General features: G+C 42.6%; 1 protein-coding gene across 1 annotated transcript in view; it reads right to left on the bottom strand.

Moving 5' to 3' along the window:
* The window catches only part of KLHL14 (kelch like family member 14), a 62257-nt gene that overhangs the window by 18540 nt on the left and 18519 nt on the right, over nt 1-25198 (bottom strand). The window lies entirely within an intron of this gene.

Here is a 25198-nt window from a genome sequence, read left to right as displayed (position 1 = left end):
AGTGACATTGTTCAGGAGTGTCACTCCTGGATGTTCTCCAGACATGGATGCAGGTAGGAGATACAGCAGCACTCCGCGTATTAGGATAGCTGTCCTAGGCAAAACTCCTTGCATATGCTAATCCTGCTTTCAAATCCAAAGTCTACCACTTATAGCCAAATGCTCACGAAATAAACTGTGCTTAACTGTAATAGTCTTGAAATCAGCCAGACACAGCAATGCTCCAGAGACACCCCCCCCCGCTTTTGAATCAGGGTGACAGTGACACATCTCACTTAGCTAACGAACAACAATGTGCACTGTTCACCTTACCTAATTTTGCTTAGTTTCTGAGAACAACTGCACATTTAGGAAACAACATCTGCTTGTTCCCACATATTTCTCAAGAAATCATCAACTCCTCCTTCTCCTTACAATCGACTTCTACCTGTCTATCTTCAGTTCAACATTAAAACTAGTATGGAAGAAGAGGGAACAGGAGTGGCATTTCTCAAGAGTAGGAGGGACAACCTTTGGTCCCAGGAAATCTCAAGGTTGTGATACAGCCCATAGGCATTCCCTTCTCACTAAAAACTCCTTTCAGAAACCGAATTTGATTCTTCTACTTAGTGCAAAAGAATTTGTACCCATAGATTTTTCATTGTCCTGAACAGTTTGTCTCTTTGAATTATAGGAGGAGGTACTACGATGAAAGCAAAGCAATCTTCCTCAGCTATTGCACAGCTTGAGCATAGCCCCTTCAATACTCACTATGCACCAAGAAATCATGCTCATCGTATCTAACAATCTGTGCAGAGGACACAAGAGAAGAGTCTGTATCAAAGATGAAGATGTCATTACCAAAGGACAAAAGGAGACAATGATGACCTTCCACAACATTAACAGCATAACCTGTTGGCTAGATAATATTGAACCACTGCAGCCGGAAAACTGGGTAGTTTTAATGCACCCCAGAGGGCAGGTTAGTATGAGAAGATGTTTCATTCCAATACAAAAGATATCTACAAAAAAGCTTTAGAAGATTGTGATTTGCTCATGGCAAAGGCATAATATTCATTTCATTTCCAATCTTCTCCCCCACATTTTAGCATGATTACTGTCAGTGCAATTATTTGCTATATCAGATACTGTTTGCCTTTTCTTTAGTTCATAAATTATTTGCATGAAAACTATGCATTTACTACTGTATTTGTTAGTTGATATTACTCACCGGTTATGCAAATAAATGCTAGGAGTCCTCTGCAAACTGTTCACTTCAATTGTTAGTTATTTAATAATTGCGGGGAAAGACTGACCACAGTAAGTATGTGGCATAAAATTCTAGTTTCAGAAATTCTATAGTGAGAATTTTGCCATTGACTTAAAAGGTATCATTATTTCATCCACCAGTATATTCTGTTCACTAGATAACAAAATTTAGAAAGGGAGAATAATGAATGGTAAGTAGCAAATACCTCTGTTATCATACATACAATCAAATTGCATTCAGCCATCTCAGATTCAAGCAAATGCCATGAACTGCTTTTTCCAGTAAGACACCAGTGCCTTCACTGTGAGCTCAACCTAGGGACCCGGGACAATCCAACCACAGTCATCACAAGCAAAAGATTCTAAAATTATCAGGATGAAGCCCTATGCCTCAAAGTCACCTTCTAGAGCAAATACCAGGAATTGTTATGGTCCACGGAGAACTCCACCAGCTTAGCTAGAAATTTCACAATCTCTTCATCCCTGTGCCAGTTCTCTGTCAACTCCATTCAAGCACTCACAGCACTCACATACAGGATGGGCACAGAGCCTCAACTTCAACTGAGGCTGCAGGTAACCAAAGTCAAAATGCCACCCAAAATCTATCTTCAGTTCAAGAAAGTACTAGCAAGAAGTCAGGGCAGACGGAAGTCCTAGAAATCATTCAAGACATAGTCAATATATTAATGAAAATACCACATTTTTTAATTCAGTTGTTAACAGATGTTATTTCAGCACATTCTTTAGAATAACACCAGCCAGGATGGTTCAGCTTGCTTCTCAGCTTAATTTTTTTAATGTTAAATTTTCCATATGTGAGTGTCTAAAATAAGACACCTAAATTCATACTGAAGCATCATATCAGGCACACATGACCAGTGTTCCTGTCATCCACAGCTCCTCCTGAAATAAATTGTTTTGAAGTTACTTGGACGTGATTCTGAGTACAGATCTGTCTACTTCTATGAGGGAAATTCACACAACTGCAGGAAGCTTTACTGGGCTTTCAGCAAAAATCTGATCATTCACAAGAACAAATTCTACCTATATATTGTTAAAGCTGCAAGCACACATTTGGGTTTCATTCAAATAATAAAATAAAGTTGGCCACTCAGATCAGCAGTGCTGAGTTTCCACCTTAATATTTGATGCTCCTATATCAAAATCCTGACATAATCGTTGGTGTGCAACGTTTAGGAAACCTGTGCATTCCCTGCTGTGCCCACCCTCCATGCAGCTGAACTTCCAACACAACATCTGAGAAGCAAATGCGAAAGAACACACCAAACTTCTTGTCAGGGAGTTGAGCAGTGGGATATTGTACAGTCCTGTGGGAATGTTAAAAATGACAGTTTTGGGAACCATGAACAATTTCCCTTGTTTTGTTATCCTCTAGTTACACGCTAACCTGCTGAAGGCTGACCATGCCCACCCAGATCCCTCCACTGATTGCACATCATCTGGAGGCAGACAGTTTATCATGCAACTCTTTTTGTCCACCACTGTGAATCATGCAATGTTACCTCAGACAGTTTTTCTCCAGTAGAATATGCTGTATACCTACTCAGGCCTAGATTTATGGTCTCTAAAGTAGAGTCCAATATATATTAGTGGGGAATGACATCTCGTCACATCGTAATAGTCTCATGATGAAACATTCATGTGTGACACTTCACACAACAAAATTTCCTCATGGAAGAAATGATGAATAGCCCCCGATGGGATAACACCATGGCATAGTCACCAGAAAGCTCCAGAAAGAAATACCACATTGTCCCAGCGGAGACTTTCAGATCCTCCAAGATAGCTACTGAAGGAAACGTGTTCCCTTTACTAACAGTGCTAAAGACTCCGACCAGGAGTGGTAATGCCCAACTGCGTGTTTCCAGTAGCATTAGTTCATGGCTCAGTTTCCATCTGACCCTCAGATACTTGCATTTCCTGGTCTCCTCTGAAGCTAACCTTATATGCTCAGAACAACCACAAACGCCCTTGCATTTCCCTGGCAGGATCCTGTGCTGCTCACAGACCTACAGTTTTAAAAGAACTCGTCATGCAGAGATGCACTGGGCCCTCATTGCTCAAAACACTGAATGTTTCACAGTCTTCTCTCAGTCTCAGTACTTCCCATCCTACTTGCTTTCCACTTGCTAAAAGATTTTTTTTTTCAGAAGACCCAAAGTTGTTTTTCTTCCCCCTAGGTCTGAAGTCATTTGAGAAGAGGAAAATGTGATTTTCCTTTTGAAAAATTCTACATGGGCAAGACTTGTGCCTCCATTCCATCATATTAGCAGTGCATTGCCCATACACTTAAAAGCTCACCCATAATAGCCAAAAGTGAAACTTTAAAAATCTCACTGCTATGAATTTTTGGACTTTTTTGTTTAAACACTTTAATATTTGCAGTCAAAACATTCTGTCTACAAGAGAGTCCAGCACATACATGAAGCACCAGACATGAAGCAGAAGAGAGTAGAAGTATCTGTCCAATGCTTACCAACAGAAAAAAGCCTGAAAATGTCTACTTGCCCAGAAGACATAAGCCAGATACGCAGGGTATCTAAAGCAAAGCTGGGAAAGTCCAACAAAAGTTCCAGCATCCCTATCGTACTGTATGCAGAGGCAGGAATGTCCATGCAATAATGTACTAACGTACTCAGTAATATACTACAAACTTTTTGCATTTCTGGAGTCTCTGCCACTAGAAGTTTCAAGGCAAGTTTCAGGATCACAAGAAGACACTGAGCTCACCTCTGATGGGCAGGACATTCAGACAACATATTGTCAGGGCCTGAGGGCATGAATAGTCCTTAAAGGCCATAATCAGCCTCCTCTAGGACATCCCCCTATCCCTGCCCAGGGCCCAGGGTCTCTATTTTGGCTCAGACTGGGGAACTCAATCCTGGGCTGTGCCACACTGCAGCCACGTGCCTATTTCCAGGCCTGTCCCTATCTCCCCTTGCTCCTGAAGAGACTCCCCTGGCTGGACCTGACTGCGATCCATCACTGGCCATGCCCAGGGCTGTCAATGGGGCCCATCAGCAGCCCCAGCTCTGCCATCATGCTCAACCCCCTGGGTTCCTCTATCTCTCAGCTCATCCACTTCATGGAGCTGCTGGCCCTCACTGCGCCCTGAGGTGGACCTGCAGGAGGGGACATGTTGGGCCGAGGTCTGCAGCCTGGGCATTCATCTGACTCCACACAGTCCCATTAACTCTGAGCAAAAAGACACTTAGAGATGTTCTGGCAGAACTTAAAGGCAGTATCACCATTAAAATGCTTAGATAGAGGAAGGAGTTCAGGTACCTGGAAGTGAGTGTCTTACAGGTGATACTTTTTCATGTCAGACAAATAAATATGATTTATACTGCTTCTGCTCAGGATGGACAATGAGAGCTCATTTTAAAAATATTAACCATGTGGCAAGCAAATACAGAACGCAATACAAAGAATCAACCCATGTAGATTAGGGAACATGAAAGACAAGGTTCCCCAACAGAAACCAGGCAGAAGTGGTGTTCTGCTAAAACTCTCCCTGCAGATGGGCTCTCAAGGAAGGGAAATGGCAGACCCACCCACACTTTCCACATTCAGAGAAGGAAACTTGACTCAGCTAGCAAAATAATTCTCTTTTGTAAAAATGATACACTTGCTCTTGTGAATCTATACATAGGAGGCAAAATAAGAACATCTATCTGAATAAAATCCATCTACAGATGAAATTTGTGTTAACTTTCTTTTACCTTCTATAATAATAGTGTTGTTTAATATTTTCCAATGAATTACTGTTATGTTATGACACCTGCTCATAAAGGATCAGAAAATATTGTTCCTTATGAGCATTCATACCAGAAATTTTGTTCTGTCATCTCAAAAACTCTTTGTGGATTTAGGAAGCATCCAAAGAGGAAACAGAAGCAAAGCCATGTTTCTTAAGATTAAATATCAATATTGTATCACAAATAGCTGCCATTTAAATCAAGTGGTGTCAAAATTCATGGACTGAACCCTGTACGCGTAGAATGACTCACAAATAATTCACAAATGACACATCAGTGCATGGTCACGGGCTGCTGACAAATAGGATAAAAGGTGAGGTTAATTTAAATCACTGTTCATGCTGAGACTGTAGGATTGGACATGTACGGTATAGTGAATTAAGTTATTTTTGTGATTAATCTCAAATACTTTGAAAATATGCCACAAAGTTCCCTAACCTGGCTTGTATTCCTTGCTAAAGGAGTTAGTTTTGTAAACTATACTGTTCATAAAAGTATCAATTTCAATTATTCAGGTGAAGGGAAACTAGGCCTGAGACAGAAAGTCTGTGTGAATACATCCAGGATTCACCACGCTAATAACTGTGGCCATGACTTGATTTTTGTGGAGACTGAGACTAACTTCAAGACCAGAAATTAGAAGGAGCAGCCAGGCATGGGACAAGGTCAGGTCCGAGGGGACATGGCAGATCCAGACTGGAGGAAGAGATGGGAAAATCTACGAACACAGCAGCAGGTCCCGATCCAGAGCCCCAAATGCTTGACTCTCAACACTCCTCTGCAGCCAGCAACTCTTGGTGAAAACTTGCGTCATTTTACACTCACGCCCTGGTTTCTAGGGCACATGGTTTCCTCTACTGATCAGCAGCTGTCTGCATTCAAAAGGTAGGAGATCTGTACAGCATATCTACAGCAATCAGCCTACATGACACCTGTTTTCAGTGTGCCCTGGAAAGACAATTTCAGCTCCAAATATGTGGCAATGGAAGACGGTTGAGGTGAAGCGGTGCACCAGAAGTCACAAGCTGCCGTTTCCAGAGGCTGCAGCACAAGCTTCATTGGGCACCTCTCGGTTTATTTATGTTGTTGATATGGTCTTTAGACAGATAACCAGCACATTTCCCAACTGCCCATCCTACTGAGCGTGTGATCCCACAGACACCAGAGACCTGTAGAAGCGGGTGCTGCCGCTGAAACAACTCTGCCTTTCCTCTGTCCCTGTCCCTGTGTACCACACTGCTCCTTGCGATGGTTGATGTACTCAAGCAGTCGAGGAATAAAAAAACAGGACACTGCATGTGTTTTTTTAAAGTGCATTAAGTTTAACCTAGATCTGGTCCCCAATGAGCTTCGCCGCCTGGCCTCACAAATTGGACAAGGGGGTGGTGGAGCAGGACCGAGAGGCCGTGGGAAGAAGGGTAGGACTGATGTACAGGTAGCAGCGCCAGCTTACAGCACTGGTGAAACCACAGCCTCAGCACACAAATCCAAACCATTTAAATGAATTAACCCAGCATTGTGGTTGTCCTGCCCCTCTCACAGCCCAGGCAGTCGAGGCCCCTCTTCATGCCAGCACAGCCTGTCATCGGCACCCCCTCAGTGAGCCTTTGAAGGCAATCACCTGGCAGAAAAAAAAAGAACAGAAGCAAAAGAGTAGATTTTCATTTTGGTTTAATGTCCTGAACAGGCTCACCAAGGAATCAAACTAGTTCCAGCACTGACAGAGGAGGAGGTGGGATCACCCGATGAGATCTAGTGGAAAGAAACTTGAAGGGCAGCGATAGCTTCATCTACCATAAAACTGCAGCCCCAGCACAGGGGATGAAGCTGCCCTACGAAGGAACCAGGTAACAGTGAGCAAGACTCCTGGCTCTAAGCGACTGTTTCATTTCTGGAAGGAGTGTGGTGAGGGAGAGAGGGGACCCTGCCTTCTGCCACACATTTTTACTGCGGTGTGAGATAAGTCCCTGAAGCTATGTTTTTCCATACCTACCTGTTTCCCCTGTTTGGGGAACACTAATAATGTGTGTTGTTTTTCCCAGTGCCCGATCTGATCCCTGTGTCTGACATGCAGGAGCGCCCTATGCTCACTGCTGTGACCAAAATGAGTGGGAGAGGCAATCTTGGCAAGCAAGGTCTGAGGTGTCTTGAAGTGGGCACCCGAGCTCTAGGGATACCTTTGACTTTAATCTCACCTCACCTCTGCTCCTTATCTGCAAAATGGAGATCGCCAATCCCCACAAAGAGGATGGTGCAAAAACATAACAGGGAATGCCAGTGAAGCGCCTGGGTCCTGTTGTTGCAAACACTGTGAAGAAAAGCTGGTGAGGAAGATCTGCCTTCAGAACAAGATTTTAGTCGCTTGCAATAGGCGGGATCGACGTGCTGAGCAACGGAGGAACAATACTGCGAGCAGAAATTCAGCACGGTCCCTTCTGCACACCGACACGTGACAAAGAATAGTGTGTGGCACTGTTACAGATCGTATCTTAATGTCTAGGCAAGCAAGGCTCAATTAGGCCTAATTCCCCCATTTCCAGAGGGCTTGATATTGCCATCTTTCTAACGCTTTTTAAGTAAACTGTGCCGGATCTAAGTAATTTTGTAGGCGGTACACCCTGTTTTGACAGGCGGCTAACTCCTGCAGCTATTTCGGCATCTCTGCATCTGTCAGGAAGGGGCTGCAGAGAGTCCAAAGTCCATCAAGCCAACGGCACCAGTTGCAGGGCCGTGTTGTCGCATTCCTCGCCGGGCTCCCTTTCACCCAGCAGTTTTATCCTAGGCCACTAGATGGTGTGCGCTGTTCTCGGCTTCCCCCTCCCCCCGGAAAAGCGCTTTTTACATTATTTCAGGGGCTTTAGGTTTTAGAGCCAACCAAAAACAAAGAGGTGGTGAAATGCAGCACAGAAAAAAAAAAAAGAAAAAAAAAAAAGGCGGTGCGAAAGGGAAGAAGAGAAATGGAGCACGCAGAACCCAAGCGCCCGCGCGACCGTTCTGCTGGACGCCGGGTCCCGCGGCTCCTGCTCACTGCGGCGGGCACTGCGAGCGCTCCACAGCGCTCAGGCTCTAGCCCAGCACCAGTCATACCTGCTTGGCCTCGACTTGTCCCAGCTCCCCAAACCCAGACTGCTCGAGCATCAGTCAGTGATTTCCCTGGCAGCCCGCAAACATCTGCTTTTCTACTCCGCACTCTGGTCCCAGGGAAACACCTCGGGCACCGTTCCCTCCGTCGCCCATAGCCCACCACACCTCCCTCTCCCACTCTCTCTTTTTTAATAGTGCTCTGGAAGCTGGGTAACATAACGCCCTTGCTTTCGACACGGAGAGCGCGTCCTCGTTACCAGAACGAGGAGGGGCAGAGGGGATGCGAGGAAAGTGTGGCACAAAAAAATCTCCTGCAGGAAAAGAAAAAAAAAAGAGTCCTCCTAAAATAGTCACTCCTTCTCAAGGGTGCTTTGCTCAGCGTTAATCCAAAACCAGATGGCATGAAGGCAGCCATATTACAGCTCTCTTCTTCTTTCCCCAGGAAGGACTTGCAAAGGCACCCAAAAGTTAAAGCGTGCCCATTCTATAAGGAACAGCTTGGGATTTACTTCTGTATACCCTGCCTGCTGCATTACGCCTGCTCTCACTCTTTCCCCCTCTCCCAACTACTTAAAGAATTTTCTCTCTCCAGAAATGACCCATTGCAGCAGGAACACTACCTGTTATTAAACCCATATATAAAATACAGCCAAGTCCTCCCTGCCCACATGCAGCTTCGTCCAACCTCCTACCAACATGCAGATATACTGGATGCCCCATAGAGCACCTTCTCAATACCCAGCCTTGCCATGCCCTGGGGACTCCTCTTCCTCCTCTCCATGGCCAAGAGAAGGGGAGCCAAAACAGAGGATCATTTTGAAGCCATTCTTTTATTTCTCCAGTCTGGCAAGGATAGAGAAATTCATATTTCCTCCTCTCATTGAGCAGAGGAAGCCTGTCTCAGGGCACAGCTGCAGCTGCTTGGGAAGCGCCTGGCAGCAGGATGGTGCGGGGTACGCACGCAATCACTGCTCCTCTCTTCACCCCAGCACCGAGACAACTCGGGTTTGGCAGCCTGTCACAGCCAGCCCTGCTCAGGCCCATATCCATGCTAGTGTCTCAAAAGCAACTGCAAAAGAGCCACAACACAGACACAGAATCAAGCGGCACTCAGCACTTTCATTAGGTAGGATTACACCTTGGCTGTGAACTGGGATATGAGCATGAGCTGACAGATTTGTGCTGTCCAAAAATACATTCTTTCACAAATCCTGTAGGTGAAAGTTCAACTTAACCTTCCCTGCTGGCAAATTTGGATTTTCACAAAGAGAAACACATGAAAAATGGGGCAGAAAAGAAAACACAAAGGAAATACAATAAAAAATGCAGTTGAAGATTTCTTTTTTATTCATTGTAAAAACACTGACAAAGTGCACAGTGCATTACAAGACATTAATACAGACTGACCCTGTCTGAAGAGTTGCAGTCTTCCTATGAATTAATAAAGACAGAATAATGCTAACTGCAGCATGTTTGTTCAGACATATTCACGTGTACACTGTAGGTCTGCAGCTGGCTGAAATAAATATGCTTTTACAAATACTAGGGCATCATTGATACAAACAGTTTTGATTTATATTACGGAGCACAAACAGGTGACCAACGCAATTGCCTTGGTTTAAGCACTGTGCTTTTGAAAGTTACCCCTTATCAGCTGGGTTGAAGTAATTGCTTCCAGCCTCTTACAATTAGAGAAAGCACTAGCTTAAACCTTAAAAGGTTTAAACAGTTAGACTGTTTAAACTAACATATTTTACCTTGCATTTGTAATCACCTAGGAACCTGAGCACTAATAGAAATTGTGGCTCAAACTGTGGGCACTATCTTGAAGAAAGCAGATGAGCTGGATTTCTTTCAATCCTTTGACCATAACCAAATTACAAAAGATTTAGATGCAAAAAAATTCCACAAGTGACAGACAGCAATAATAGCAACTACCTCCAAAGTGAGTTGATGAAATCAGCCTATTCCTTGTGCAAGTGAACATTATTTATATAATACACTGAAATTTTGCACTGACTACGCAAATCCTAAGAAACAAGCATCTCGTGTTTTTATTAGAGAAATACCTTCACTAAAGCTAAAAGAAAAATCCTTAAAGCTGAACCTTAGACATTCAGTCTGTGAAGACAGCTCCATATCATCAGCTATATGCAGATTTTCAAATGAGATACCCCCTGATTTCATTTGTTTTCTGACATAAAGAAGTATATAAGTAAATAAGGCAGTACTGTGTCCAGTTCTGGGCTCCCCAGGACAAGAGAGACATGGAGCTACTGTACAGAGTCCAGCGTAGGGCTACAAAGATGATCAGAGGGCTGGAGCACCTGCCCCATGAGGAACGGCTGTGAGAGCTGGGCCTCTTCAGCCTGGGCAAGAGAAGACTGAGGAGGGATCTTATCAATGTGTACAAGTACCTGAAGGGAGGGTGTCAAGAGGACCGGGACAAACTCTTTTCAGTTGTCCTGTGTGACAGGACAAGAGGCAAGGGGCAGAAATTGAAGCACAGGAAGTTCTGCCTGAGCGTGAGGGGGAATTTCTTCGCTGTGAGAGTGACGGAGCACTGGAGCAGGTTGCCCAGAGAGGTTGTGGAGTCTCCTTCTCTGGAGATCTTCAAGGCCTGCCTGGACACAACCCTGTCTACCATGCTGTAGGTGACCCTGCTGAGCAGGGAGGTTGGACTAGATGATCTCCAGAGGTCCCTTCCAACCTTACTGATTCTATGATTCTATGATTCTACATTTGGCATTCAAGTGCAATACTTAGAACATGGGAATGGTTAGAAAAACCTATTTGGAGTGCTTGCTGAGGTCAAAGCCACTAGAAGTTCAGATATATATTAATTTCTATCGCAGTACCCAGGCTGCACAAATATACTTTTGATAAACATGCATATTAAGCATTTGTTTAATGACTTTGTTTTCAAATCCCACTACCAACCTTGGGGACTTAATTATTTGCTCCTTACCCCATGGTACCAGCACTGATAACCCAAAGCATTTTCAAAAATCACAATCCAGAATGTTAAATGCAAGATGCTACATATGCTTGATGTCCCTTCTATTTACTTCCTGGCTTCTGAGTCTTTAAGGTGACACATTCAGGTTTTAATTTTCAAACATAAGATTAACCCCTCTCCATTTAAAGAACAATCCAGTCAAGCAAGAAGCTTCTTCTTAAATAGAATATTAAATGTACAAAATTAGAGATAAAATTGTTAGTAACATTGCTAGTGTAACTCAACAACAGCTTCCCTGAAATAATCTGGGCTAGATACTCATTTAGGCTTAATTTAGACTCTAGATAAAGGGCACTATTATTATTACTCTGTGATGGGATAGGCCCAGGGTAGAACCCTGAGTACTAAAACTGTTACTATTCAGTATAGAGATATCTGAACTATATACTACTGACTTGGCTCTGAATCGCGTACTCTCAGGTTCTCTTTTGCTTTAAAAGTTCCCGTCCTTCTGGGACCCAACTTTAACAGCTGTACCAATAGGTGGTTGGAGACAACACATGCTACAAAGGCATAGAGAAACAAGCAGCAAAACTGTAAGTTGTAAACTTCTTACCAGATTTTTAGTATCTTTCTGTGGATTACTTCAGTGAACCATCATAAATCATTTTAAAATAGAGTGGACACTAAATTCATACCTAATAATAACTCCACAGATTTCACTGACCAGGCTAAATTTGGTCCACACAGTTCACTCTGCTTTCCTCTAAAAGCTCGCACTTGCCTTTGCTTGTGTTTTTTTCCTGTGACATTGGCATTACATTTTTGCCCCAGCATCTGGTGCCGGCCCAGGATGAGTTCCAGCTGTGGACGCAGAAGGCAGCTCTGGCATCTTTCCTCCTTGCCCAATCATGCAAACACAGTAGCGAAACCAACCCAACAAAAACCAGCCACTAGTTCATTGTGCCTGCACCATTAACAGACATGTCTTTATACCCAGAAACGATGTATTTGGGAGTCTTTGAGTACTTTGAGGCTATCTTTACAGTCTTGCTTCTGCACAGAGGCCAGTTTAGCGACAGCAGAAGAAATTTTGTGTCTTGAGGGCAGCCTCAGCACCTCCCCACCATCTGCATCTGCAAAGGGTCCTCTACCTCAGCCTTCTCATGAGTGTCTGAGGGAAGTCCAGGCCTTTGCTGAAAATATTAGGTATAGGGCAAAAGGTAATACAAGCAGAGCCAAATGACCTTGGTATTACATGGTTAAATGGCCAATCCTGAAGGATTTTTTTTGCGAAACTGAATAGAGGTTGATGGATCAATAGAAGCTTTCTGCATAAAAAATTTTCTCTTGAAACAGCAATTTTAACATTACTCAAAAAAAAATCTAACATTATTTAAAGATTCATCTTGATTTTTGTTGAGCACCACTGCTTTATGCCCATGTAAACCTAGCAGACTTTTCTCTAAGGAGTCAGTGATTTTTTTCTGAGGATCTTATTTTCCAATATTAAAAAATTCAAAGGAAAGTGCTAAACTGGCTGTGATTGCTTCAAGCAGGCATTAGTTTTCCTTAGGGAGAGAAGCTATGGCCAGAAGTCCTTCCTTCGTGAGAGGGGACTGGGCTGTTAAAGCGAACCGGCTGGGGTGAAGCCAGATCATTCCCTCTAACAAGGGGATGTTACGCCAGGGCTTTGGTGCTCCTGTAAACCTCGGAAGCTGGGAAAAAGCCTAACTTCTGAGTGTTTAGATGGCCATGCCCTGGTGTTCTGCTGGAGACCGTCTGCAAGGTGGCAGGAGAACAGCACCTGCAACTTTGCTGCTTGCTCCCAGTAGGTGTAATTTGCCCCCATGCAGGAAGCCCCTGAAACACCCTACACATTGAAAAGACCCAAGTTAGAGGTTTGAGCCTCTAACTCAAGCCATGCCCCGGATCTAGCTTGCTTTCCTGAAGCTGAGGAGAGCCAGGAAAGGCACAGCTGATCCTAGCATTTGTGATTCTGCTGAATAAAACAAAGTTTAAATGAGCTTGCACAGACATTAATGGCAATACAGCTGGGAGACAAGGACTGCCTGGGGACTAGCCAGAAAGCTGCGATTTGGGCACCACAGATCATCCAGCTCTGTTCTGCTGGCTGCCACAGTTCTTAAAATAATTTTAGTCTCCTGGAGATAGTATAGATAAACTCTGTCTGCTGTTTTATGCACAGTGGTACAGAGTTGTTTACAGACAGTACTTAGCAAAGTACTTAAGCATGTATTTAAACACACTGGTGAACATCAGTGTGATTAATACTTTGCTGAATTAGAGATATGATACGAATGCATTTTTCTGCTGTTGTAATTTTTCATTATATACGCTTATAAGCTGGTCATAAGGATTTTCTTTCAGTTTTGCATCAAGCAAATGAGTTAATTTGGGAATAAAATGCTACCTTTCTCATGCCTGCACAATGCCTTTCGCGTGCATGAGGGCAGAAATCTGCTCCATGACCTTTAATCAGTGGGGTTTTTTGGTTAGTGTTTAACAATTCAGCTAGATTTTTTTTTCTTCTTTCTGATCTGGCACCTGTTTGACACTCCTTTCACATCATTTTAATCAGAAAAGTACCTTTTATATATGGTACATATGCTTGTTAAGGCTGTAAATCTTGACCAGCGAGCAAGCAGCTGGTGGTGAGTAAAGATCAGACCAACATATTCTAGCCTTCAGTTTGTAAAATTGGGAGGAAAAGAGGAAATGTGGATATCACATCAGTTACCTGGGTAATTCTATTTAAATAAGCGATGCAAGCACAGCTCTTTCTTATTTTGTCCCTCCCTGCTTAACTCAAGGAAGAGCATTTACTATCTCCTAGTTGAAAGTTTTGGGGCCAAACCTTTTTTTACCTTTTCTTATTTTTCGGTTCAAACTCAAAATGTCAGCCTACCCATACAGAGTAAAATGCTGGTTATTGTCATCACTTAACTGTAGCTGTACCACAGTTGAAGAGCTTTCTTTTCCAAATTAAGGTTACATCGTGTGCATTAAATATCTTAATTACTTGTAATACAAAGGGAAATTTTAAAATGATTCAGACATAGATAAATTATTATCAGGAAACTCCAGGCTCACATCAGTCATTGGTAGCTTATGGCATTTGCAAAACTAAACAAAACCTGGGTAGGTTTAGCCTGCCTCAGAGGTAACAGGAACAACCGAAAACATCCTGGTTCTCTTTTGCTGGCGCCCTCCCCGACTCCGAAGGAGCCCGAGCGCGGCGCGGGCCTCCCCGGGCGTCCCGGAGCTGGGCAGCACCTTGCACCCCTCTGCGGGGTAAATACGAGCCCCCGCGGGCGCAGCATGACTCCCTTGCTCCTGCCCAGGGAACAGTAGAGGCCATCTCCAATCCAGCTGGTCAGGAAAGCACATTTTAAAGCAATTAATTTGTTTTCCCTAAAAGGCTGAGGCCAGGACAGGGTTTGTACCTTTCCTGATGCTCCGTCTGGTTTTAAGCAACAGGATTTCCGCCATTTCCCATGGGAGATAATTCCACAACCTAATAGATCTCAATGTCAGGAAGTTTCTTCCTGATATTCAGCCATAATTCATATCCATGAATTATGAGCTACTGTCGACATCCCACCCATTGAGGCATTCCTAGAGCCTGCTTCATTTAAAATTACATGCTCTAGTTATGCAGGGTTTCTGTATACTAGGGCAAATGCTTTTTCTGCAGGTTAATTCATTACTATTCAATTTGTTAACACTTCTTTCTCTATGTGAACAGTCATTCTGCAGCTACACACCCTATAGTAGTACAATCCCCATTTGGGAGTAAGAAGCACAGCATATAAATACAACAAAACAACATAGCTAAAAACTCAGCTCCAAATAGATGTATTCATCTGTTTCTGCAGATACTTACTCCAGCATTAAGTTAAATGAAAGCAGTAGCTCATACAACACCTGATATGAGGTAGAAAGCTTAGAAAAATAAACTGTTAAGTCCATAATAAATTTTATTTCTATCTTAAATGGGAAGGGAAGGGAATGGAAGGGAAGGGAAGAGAAAGGAAAGGCAGCACCTACGAAACTGAGAAAGCTAAGACAGATTTCTCAAATCTGTTTTGCAAATAGCTGTGTACAAAACACTTCTTGGAAGGAAGTTTTGTTTTAGGAATATTTGAGAGGAGGAAATTTATAAACAATGTATCAGTTTCTAAAAAGAGCCTTGAGGATTTCTGAGAGGTTTTTATGAGCACGTCTTGCCCAACTAGCAGTGCTTTGCCATCCTCTTTGCAAACCATGTATACATAAACAAAACGTCACATTAGATACCAATAAAAAGGAACGCTTTCTAAAGCAAGCAACAAGAAACACACCAGAGTTCATTTTCATCTCAATACATGCCTAGCTCCCATTAACGCTACATAAATCCTAGTGCGAGTAGATGAGAATAAACACATAAATTTTACCTAAAATCATCTAAGAAACAGAAAGCTATGGTTGTAGTGAGCACTAAATGCACATAATGCAACACTATTTTTCATGGAAGCTATTTTAGACAGCTGATTTTTCAGAGGCAGTGGCCAAATACTATTAATGGACCACACAGAACTGGTGAGAACATTTTTGGTGATACTTCCTTACACTGGAAATTATATAACTTTACAGAAATCTGCATCTAGCCAGGTGGGACGCTCAATTTGGACAGAGGACAACCCACGCCCAGTCACTACTCCTGCTCCTTGGCTGAGGTGACTTGAAATGTCGTAGAACCACTAGGGCAGCATTAAGCCCAGGTTCACATGTTTGGTCACTTATCTGAACTCCATCGCTTTCGGTCTGCAGCTAGCCAGCAGCTGGCCAGCACACACTGTGGGCAGAGCTCTCTGGTAGGGCTCTGAAACACCTATTGGCATAAACATGAGGGACTCACATAAGTTAAAAAATTGTACTCTGACTTGGGCAAAGCAGGGACTCAAGCCACAGCTACCTATCTCTTCCGTACCCTCTAAGGGGTGTTGATATGAGAATGGACATTTTGATACAATTCTGTTTTGAAAAAACACTTAAAGGAATTTGTTTTCATTTTGCCTTGGAACAAAGCTTCAGAAGCTGCTGCAAAATGGAACTGTCATCCTCAAGTCATCTGTAAAGATGAGTAACTCAAGTTGAAAGATGAGGTAGAAAAAGATAAGTTCTGTGATCCAGGAGGAAGGTTTTAAGTCAAAGGTTCTGACTTACTTGCAAGAATATAGCAGGGAGCGGCATCTCCAGGAACTGGCAGCTTTGTCACAGGACCGACACTAGCACTTGCGGGAATGGCACAGATCATCTGGGAACTCACCTGCTGTACGCCTGCCACTTTCTCACTTGGAGCCACTCACCACTCATCCCTGTGCACTCCGTCCCCTATCTAAGGATGTTTCAGAAGAGGGTTGTGTCCTGTTCTCTGGTTCTCGTCAGCTCTCACCACAAGTGGCCCAGCCTGAACACAGGCTGTGAATAGGACATTTGGGTAACACCGCTTAATTCCACTTGTGAATGGAATTGCTGGTGGATGCTGGTGATGATGAAGAGGAACACATTCACATGTCTTTGTCTGTGTGAAAGGACATGAAGAACTACACACATCCTGGTTTCCAGAAAGGCACGTGCTCAGAAGTTCATTAAAAAAAGGGCAAAAAGCAGCCAAGAGAAACTGAGAGACTGCTGAGGGCATCAGCACAACTGGCAGTTTCAAAGACACAGGGAAGAAAAATATACAGGAAGAGAAAGCTATCCAGAATCTATGCCACACCACACTGATGAATGGGGTGGGGCGAACAGAATAACCTGCTTTATGAACAAGTACAAAGTCTCAATTGTGATGATAAAAAGAGTAATTTGTGAATGATTTTCTCAAACTAACCCTTCATTCTCTGAGGGTTTTAGCTGAAAGAAGGTAAAATGAAGCTAATAGGTTGCTTGATCAAGGTAGGCACTGAGAATACAAGTTAACACAAAAGATACACACAATCAAGTATCATCTGTGTAAAAGCAGACGCTAACAACACTGTAATTAAAAGGAAAAATACACAGGCATAAAAAGAGAGAAGACATTTCTTGAAAGTTATCTCAAATGGTACTGAAGAAGAAAATAATATTTAAGATGCAAATACAGCATTCATTGTGAAAACACGCTGTTTTCATTCATTCTTAGAGCTCTATCTTGCTCTTAGATATGCAGGCATGCATCATTAATGGCACTTGCATGGTTGAATTCCCATACATCATGCTCAGAATGGGAGTTGCAGCTACCTGTAGTAAGTCACACACAAAAAATACTCCTTACTATCCTTATGCTTTTCACCACTACATTCTCACTTCTCTACATGTGAAAAGCATGTGGCTTATTGGCAATGTGTCTGACCACATTGAATAAATCTTCTAAAGCCAGGCTGAACGTCAGATAGTTCTACCATTCTGTAAAATTTTCTCTATATGAATCTCTCTTCATGACCACACTTTCCTCGTAAACAAGGTACTACATACAAGATGGAAAATACAGTTGGAATTTATGTTTAAAAATTAGCTTTTAATGCTGTCAGTAGGTTTATTTACAAAGGAGAATACATATGAGCAGGTGCATAGGTGTACATGCACAACTTCCACATAATACCCACTACGTCTGTTAAATCTGTTTAGTGGGTAATATCAAGATTTCTTCTGCTTTAGTAATGCGCTAATGCTTGCTCAAGCTTTTCAATGCAGTGCTGAAACCAGCCTCAATGCAGCACTGAGCAGAAGCTGCAGCATTCCAGCCTGCTGGGTAAATGGTGTAAGAGATATGAAACTTAAGAGGGTTGCCAAGAACTGCTCATCAAGACACCTTTTTGATTAACATAAATGTGTATTTTTCTCACAAGTAACAGAAAAAGGGGAAGAAAATTTAACTGGCATACGCTGAGAGATTTAATCTGTCCATCTGACTCCTTTTACAAGCACTTATACTTTTCCTTTATTCATTTACCAATTGTTCAGAGGTAAATGGAGAGGGAAAACCTTTCAGTCTAACACAATACAAGTATTAGACATTATCATTCTACAAAAAGTAAAAACTCTGCAGTGGGTGTATCTACTTAAATGAAGTAACATTTTCAAAGGCACAACATGGGCAGCTAGCGGTACTTAAATGGACATTTACGCCTTTGAAAATTTCTCCCAAGTATCCCTAGGACTTCTGACATGCGAATAAATCGTACTATCTGTCAAGTGGGTAACCAACCTGGAAAAGAAAATACTAAAGAGGTATCAGAGGAAAAGAGACGAACACTCTGAAACACACAAAGGACGAAGAAACTCTTGGTGACTCCAAACAAAAGGAGAAACACTTCAAAGACATTTCAGAAAAACAGAAGAGCAGGAACATGGCTGTTAATTTGCTCAGAAAGGACAAAGTATCGTTCCGTACAGGAAAGGATGGCTCAGCCAAGCCTTGCCGAGAAGAAGGAAAGACAACCTGACCCAGCAGAAAGGATAGCGGCTGGGAGGTGCAGTGACCCAGCTGCCCTGATGTGGGCTGCGATGAGAAGCAAACTATCGTGCCTTCCTTTTACCGACACCCCTCCCGGGGGAACCGAGTGCACAGCTGTCCCAGGGGTAACGGTGGTGACTAGCAGTTGCCTCTGTCCTCCGTAGAGCTGTTTCAATCTTCGGCAGTAAAGGGGGGACCCAACTGGCTTACAAAATTTGGCTTCACAGTCCCCCCCTCAAGCCATTGGCCCAGTGGCGATTCTTCAAAATTGGGACGTGGTGGCAGTCCCGACGACCGTCACCAACCTGACTCTGACCCGCTTGGGGAAACGGGTCATCTAAACCCTACCGGACATGACACGGCATGCCTCTGCTTGGAGTGAGGACGGCTCTGCTTGTCTACCCCATCAGCTAGCCGAGCGAGTGATGGCTGGGGGAGACCTACCCAGTGGTTCCCCCCTGAGCCAGTGTCTGTGCTCTCCCGGGTGCTGTAGCAGGGCATGGGGCTCTGTGAGGTCCCCTGGCCTCGCGTGAGCAGGGACCAAGTGGTAGGCAGCCTACCTCCTGACCTCGCTCAGCAGATCAGGCATGCTGCTTAGCCTTTAGCTTAAAGGCAGAGTAAAATTCTTCACGTGGACCGTGAGTCTGCTCAGTCTCCTGGAACCGTTGGTACCTCGTCTATGCCTTACCCGACTGTCAGCCGGAGGGACTTTGCTGGGAGGAGCACGTCTGCGGGGCCTAAGATCGGGCAGCCCAAATACCATCGGCTGCGCCACGCCCCAGTTCCGAATTTCCGTCTAGACATAGATGTTGCTCTCGTTCCCAAATGACACTTCACCTGATTTGACTTGGGCGGACGGGCCACCTACCAAATTCAACCCGGAAAAGGTTCCCTATATCGTACAGGGTTTGTAAATTGCCTCCCTCTGGGGGAAGGCATAAATAGTAACGCTTGTGCAGCTCGCAGAGGGTTTTTAGGACCATCAGCATGCGTAAGGGCTTGCTGACATTCAAAGTGCTGTTGCTGAAGATGAATGGACGATTGCTGTACAGGCAGCTGGACTATCAAAGCATATATTCAAGGGAAACTCAAAAAAGTCAAAATGACAGAAACACAAAAACATTGCATTCAGATCAGACTACCCGAAGTGGAGGCTGCCTCATCTGAAAATGAAAACACAGCTGACCTGGGGAGAGAGGGAAAAGCAGACTACCTTTATCAGAGCATTCAGCATGAAAAGGTCACCGGCTATTTGTTAGGATCAGTGACTCGGAGGAAAACAAGTAAGTGACAAGTCCTTGATATTGTATCATTGCTGCTGCTGGCATGAAGGCGAGAGATGGAGAAGGAAAGCCAAGTGTCTTCTGATTCATTGTTCATTCTTGCAAACTGACTAAACAAGCAGACTAAGATACACCTAGTGAAGGGCAGGAAGTTCAAGGTAACTAAAATAAGAATAAAAGATAAGTAGCAGAAGAGGTAAGCTTCTAAATGAGGAAAAAGACACTGGTTTTCCTAGCAAAACTCTTCCGTCTGATGAACTTCTGGACATTCTCCCTTTCCTATCCAAATATGTCGCCTATGTTACTCTTTCTCACTGAACAAGGATGTTGGCTTTTACATTGGATTAAAATCCAAACCTAGTACAATACCTACTCGTATGGGCAGTAATGCATTTACGCTTATTTGCCACTGTCTTGATGCTCACTGAATTCTCTCCATGGTTTACAGAGATGGTGTGGTTACCTAGGGAGGTTGAGGAATGTTATAGTTAGCATGTTACTGAAAAACAAAGTACTGATAGGGAAGAAAGAGCTGCTGCGGTTTAAAACGGATGGAATGTGCCATCTAAGAGTTCAGTAACATTCACTAATATTTTATTTCTTTGTGCTCTAGAGAAGAAAAAGTCCTGCATTGAATGGAGGATTCACTGTATAGCTAGAAATCTGTAAGACACTACTCCTCTCCCAGTCATCACTTCTGATCAGACAGATGAATACATTGCTAAAGAAAAAATATATTAAAAAAACCCTAAAACAATGACTGCATCATTTTTTTTATTTATTTCTTGCATTCTCTGTTCAGGTAGCAAGAAATTTAATTCCAGCTGGATCAATCTCTTGCGATATTTTTTTCTTTCATTTAATATACTTTTTAAATGCTCAGAGGCATTATGACAGAAAAGCATGTATTTTTTGCCCTGGTTTATACCCATCATCCTTACCATTGCAACAAGACAAAAGCATTAAAGTAAAATTAATCATGTCAAAAGATTTTAGCAAAAAACAAGGGAGACCATGCATAAAGCATCGCTTTGTCTAGTGTGAAGTCACGCTCTGATTAAAAACATATAATGAAAGTGAAAGTAATACATCATTGACTTAGCAGTAGGGTTTTGGGGAGAGCTATGCAATTCTGAACACAAAAAAATCTTTAGAGGCTCTGGTCTTCGAAACTTGCAATTATTACGGAATAACTCTGACAAACACAACATTGTTTCACTCTTTAAAAGTTCAATTAATTTGAAACGGTGCAATTAAAACAAACAACCAAGAGGAGTTCTTGGATTAAACAAGGGCTCCTGGTAGGACGGTAGCTCACAATTAAATCAGAAGTAGCGGGAGCTGGTTCTCAGCAGCGAGGCATGAGGTTGTGCCACAGAGAACCCCCTGCCCTGCATCCCGTAGGCAGTTAGGAGGGCTGCAAAATACCACGAAATAATGAAAGCCCCTGAACGGAGCAGAACTCCGGCTGTTAGCAGGGTCTACCGGGCACCCACCAGCAGCTCAGTCCGGGTCACTGGCAGTAGCAGCCTGTTGCTGTTATGTGACACAGATAGCACCCAATTAGAAAATGAACTCGTGCTTGTGTATTTGTAAGCAACACTGAAAAGAAATCACTCGGTAAAGATTTGTTCACTGTATTTTGCCATGCAGTCTATAAAATCCTCTACTTTGCTCAGGCACGACTGTGCAATAAGAAATGTTTCAAATTATACAGCAGTGTGCACTTTATGAATCTCAGATTAGGACTGAGCCCCATCAAGTAAAATTAGGTGGTAGAAAATGCTTGTGATGTGCCACGTGCTTCTTCCTTTTTTTTCCTTCAGTCTGGCTCTACTCGTTGTTGCCAACATAGAAAAAACAACTCCGTGAGAAATATTAGCCAGGAAAAAAATACACTATAATACTAGACTGTGAAAAATCTACCGATCCCTTGAGCCATAGCATTCTTGCCTATAGATGATGACATTAAAAAATTGGAAATGGGTGCGTGCTTCTCCTCCTCTTCTGGATCTATGAACAAGGTAAGTTGTTTTCCTGATACCTTTAGAATTACTCCCATTAGTTCTGATGCATTTGGTGCTTTGGGTAGCCAGGCAGAGAGAGGTGGGCAGTATCCCCTGCCAATAGATCTAGTCAGGGAGTGGGAACAAAATGAGATTGTTACTCTGCCGAGCTGTCATACTCAATAGCTTGTGCTGTTCCACCTGTAACTGCCTCCATAGCTCCATGTGCGGTGGCATGGCTGCTATGGAGTCAGCATTTTTTTCTGACGGCTCATCTTCTGGTGCTCCTCATGCATCACGTCTGGCAGGACATGGAGCACTAAGCAACCGGGTAGTTGCAACAGCCGCTCTGCTCTCCCCATGGAGTGGAAAGGAAAAAACGAGACGGGCACGGAGCTCCCTCTCAAACTGGTTCATGGGCCCTGCTGAATAGCTTTGGGGGCTCTTCTCAGCCACAGCCCAGCCATTGCACCCAGGATCGAATTTGCAAAGTTCTCTCCCACCTTCCCTGGCCCCACAGGCACAGAAATGCCACAGGCACAGAAAGCAGAAAATGAGCAATGCAGAAGGATTTGGAAGGGGAGTTTCTGTGCATATTTACCCTGGACCAGTAAGTATCAGTAAGTGCAAAATCTGGAGGTTTTTTTTTTTTGTTTTTTTGTTTGTTTTTGTTGATGCAAGGCTTCCTAGTACAGGAGAAAATCAAATACACCTAAGGTGATAATCAGATAGCAATAGTTTGAAGAACCAGACTACAAGGACTGAAATTCTCCTCATCACAGAAGCTCATGAGCATCACATGGCTTTTATCCTGTCCTATTCACGAGGGAGCAAACAGGTAAATCTTCATTTACACTGATGAGTGTGGGGTGATCTGCAACTTCAGGACAGATAGCAATGTCTAAACAAACCCAACAAGTAAGAAACAGGAAAAAAATCCTTCCTCCTTCACTCCTGATTCTACATTTAGGATAAGAATAAACAGACCAACTATTTTCCAAAACTGCAGACTGGGAGAGAAATAGGAGTAAAAGGGAAAAGAGAGAAAATAATTATTCCTTTTCCTAAATAGCAAAAACTACACCAAAAATAAAGATAGCACAATGTCCTTCAATTCCCACATACCAACTAACGTCATAATATGTTGACACAACATCATGACTGCACCATACGGTATATATAGTGTATTTAGTTTGTGGTCTACTCTAAAATCGCTCAGTCACAGTTCTTCTGATCTTTAGGTCCACACACCTATACTGTATAGTCTATATTGTATAGTCATTACAATATTTTATGGAAAGAACAAGAGGAAAATTCTACTCCAACTTATCCCCACTTGCAACACTGTTTTATATTAATTTAGAAAAGCTGGGAATACAGAATTGGCACAGTTGAAACTTGTATTTCAACCTTTTTAATGATTATTGCTACTATTTGGCAAGTAGTAATAATATTTTCTAAGAAATCGTGCCTGCTAGCAATAAGCGTTTTCAATGTGAGAAGCCCTGCGTTCTCCTCCGTGCTCCAAGGACAGCAGCAGTCCCGGCCCACACGGCATCCTTTCCCGTTTTGTAGAGAGCACTATTACTCTGTCACAACAAGGCTGTGTATCTGACACTTGTCATCTCAGCCAACACTGGGACAGATCCAGGGACTCTCAGGACTTCCAGTGCTGAGCATCAAGTGCTTGAATGTGAGCTAGCTAGGACTGTAACAGATGCATTATCTTTTAATCACAGCACAGAAGGTAACATGCATTAAGCAGAAGGGAAAAGAGAGGTTTTGTTTACTATTTGTCCCAGGCAGAACAGAAGAGACTGCATTCTTTTCATAAAATTACGTAAAATTATTCACAAACATTTCTCAACATTTGAAGCAATAACATACAAGATGGTGGTGGTGTTCAAGTACTAGCTATGAGTTCAGGTCTGCATTTTTAACCATAACATTTAGGTACTCAGGAAACTGTCCAGTTTTCCATAAACTTGCAGACAGCATCACAGTTTAACTAATCAGGAACTGAATAAATGTAATTCTTACAAAATCTTACATATCTACAGATGCAAGTAATTCAGAATAAAGTTATTTCTTTAGTTCAGTGGAGGATTCAGATCTTGAAGCAAGAGTACTAATTCTCCTATCTATCTCAGTGACGCACTGTATTATACATAACAAATTCCAAAAAACCCAATGCTCCTGTCTTACATAGGATTTGATTTTTCACTGTCTTATCTTCTTTAGAATTTTCCTAAAAGTAAGATACAGAGGAGAATTTCATCATTTTTCATGTTGCTCAAAAATGTCAAATGTAGCATTTTCCCTACTATGGAAGTTGCAGACTTCTCAAATGTATAGTTCATAAGCCCTTTTTAAATTGCCAGTCTTACTCAATGTTATCCAGTGCTAGTTAGAGCACCTATACCTCTGCAGTGTTTATGTTGCAGCAGTTTGGGAGAAGTTCTTAAGTTTTCAAAGAAGCCAATTTGCAAAAGCATTATTTCATTATTTTGCTTCATCCTAATCTGTGAATATAATATCAGCTTGGGTGCATCCCTTTAAAGGGTTTCAGATAAGAGATGAAGAACAGAATTCTGTAAAAGGTATTGTATTGGGAAAAAAAAGCAGGTCTCTTAGGAAATCCAGGTTTTACCCATTGTCCAATTTTAGAAGTATAGCTTTGATTTATGGATCAGAATTGCTCATTTATTATTTTATCCATACTGCTTTGGGCAATTTTGACAGTTAAAATTTAGTTTTATTGACCAATGCAGCCAGTTTAGCCACAAGGGGACTAATGCACACACAGCCTGCTGCACTAAGGAAGCTGTGATTCGATTCCATGACCAAGTTAAACTGGGAATCGTAACCAATATAACAATAATTCCAAATCTCAATGCTCGAGGCAAAATACTTACTCTAAAACACAATCGACCCTTAAAAGAAGGTGGGAAATAATTTTGTGACAGCGCACTGTTTACTGTGGCTGACGTATTCCACCAATGCCCATGTCAGCAATGAACGCAGAGGAGTACAAAGGAAACCTTTCTTTAATGATTATGGACAACAGATAAAGCTGGAAGAAGGAAATGAAAATGCAAAAGAGAATCAAACGTGTAATCTAAGTTCTACAGCTTACCACAGAACTGCCTCTGAGAAAACTGTCTCAAGCATTGCCTTCTTTTTTTCTAACCAGATTATATTCATATATACATAAATATGCATGTATTCATGTCACAGTTTAAAAGACTTACAAGTTTACTTAAAAAAAACTTGCTGGAATGATTTTAAGCCAATGTTAATTTAGGCCTATCCTATTATAAAATTAGCATCTTCTGCAA

The sequence above is a fragment of the Rhea pennata genome, chromosome 2 (genome assembly GCF_028389875.1).
Source record: "Rhea pennata isolate bPtePen1 chromosome 2, bPtePen1.pri, whole genome shotgun sequence".
Lineage (NCBI taxonomy): Eukaryota > Metazoa > Chordata > Aves > Rheiformes > Rheidae > Rhea > Rhea pennata.
The sequence above is the reverse complement of the archived record's forward strand: the minus strand, read 5'-3'. Positions and strand labels throughout refer to the sequence as shown.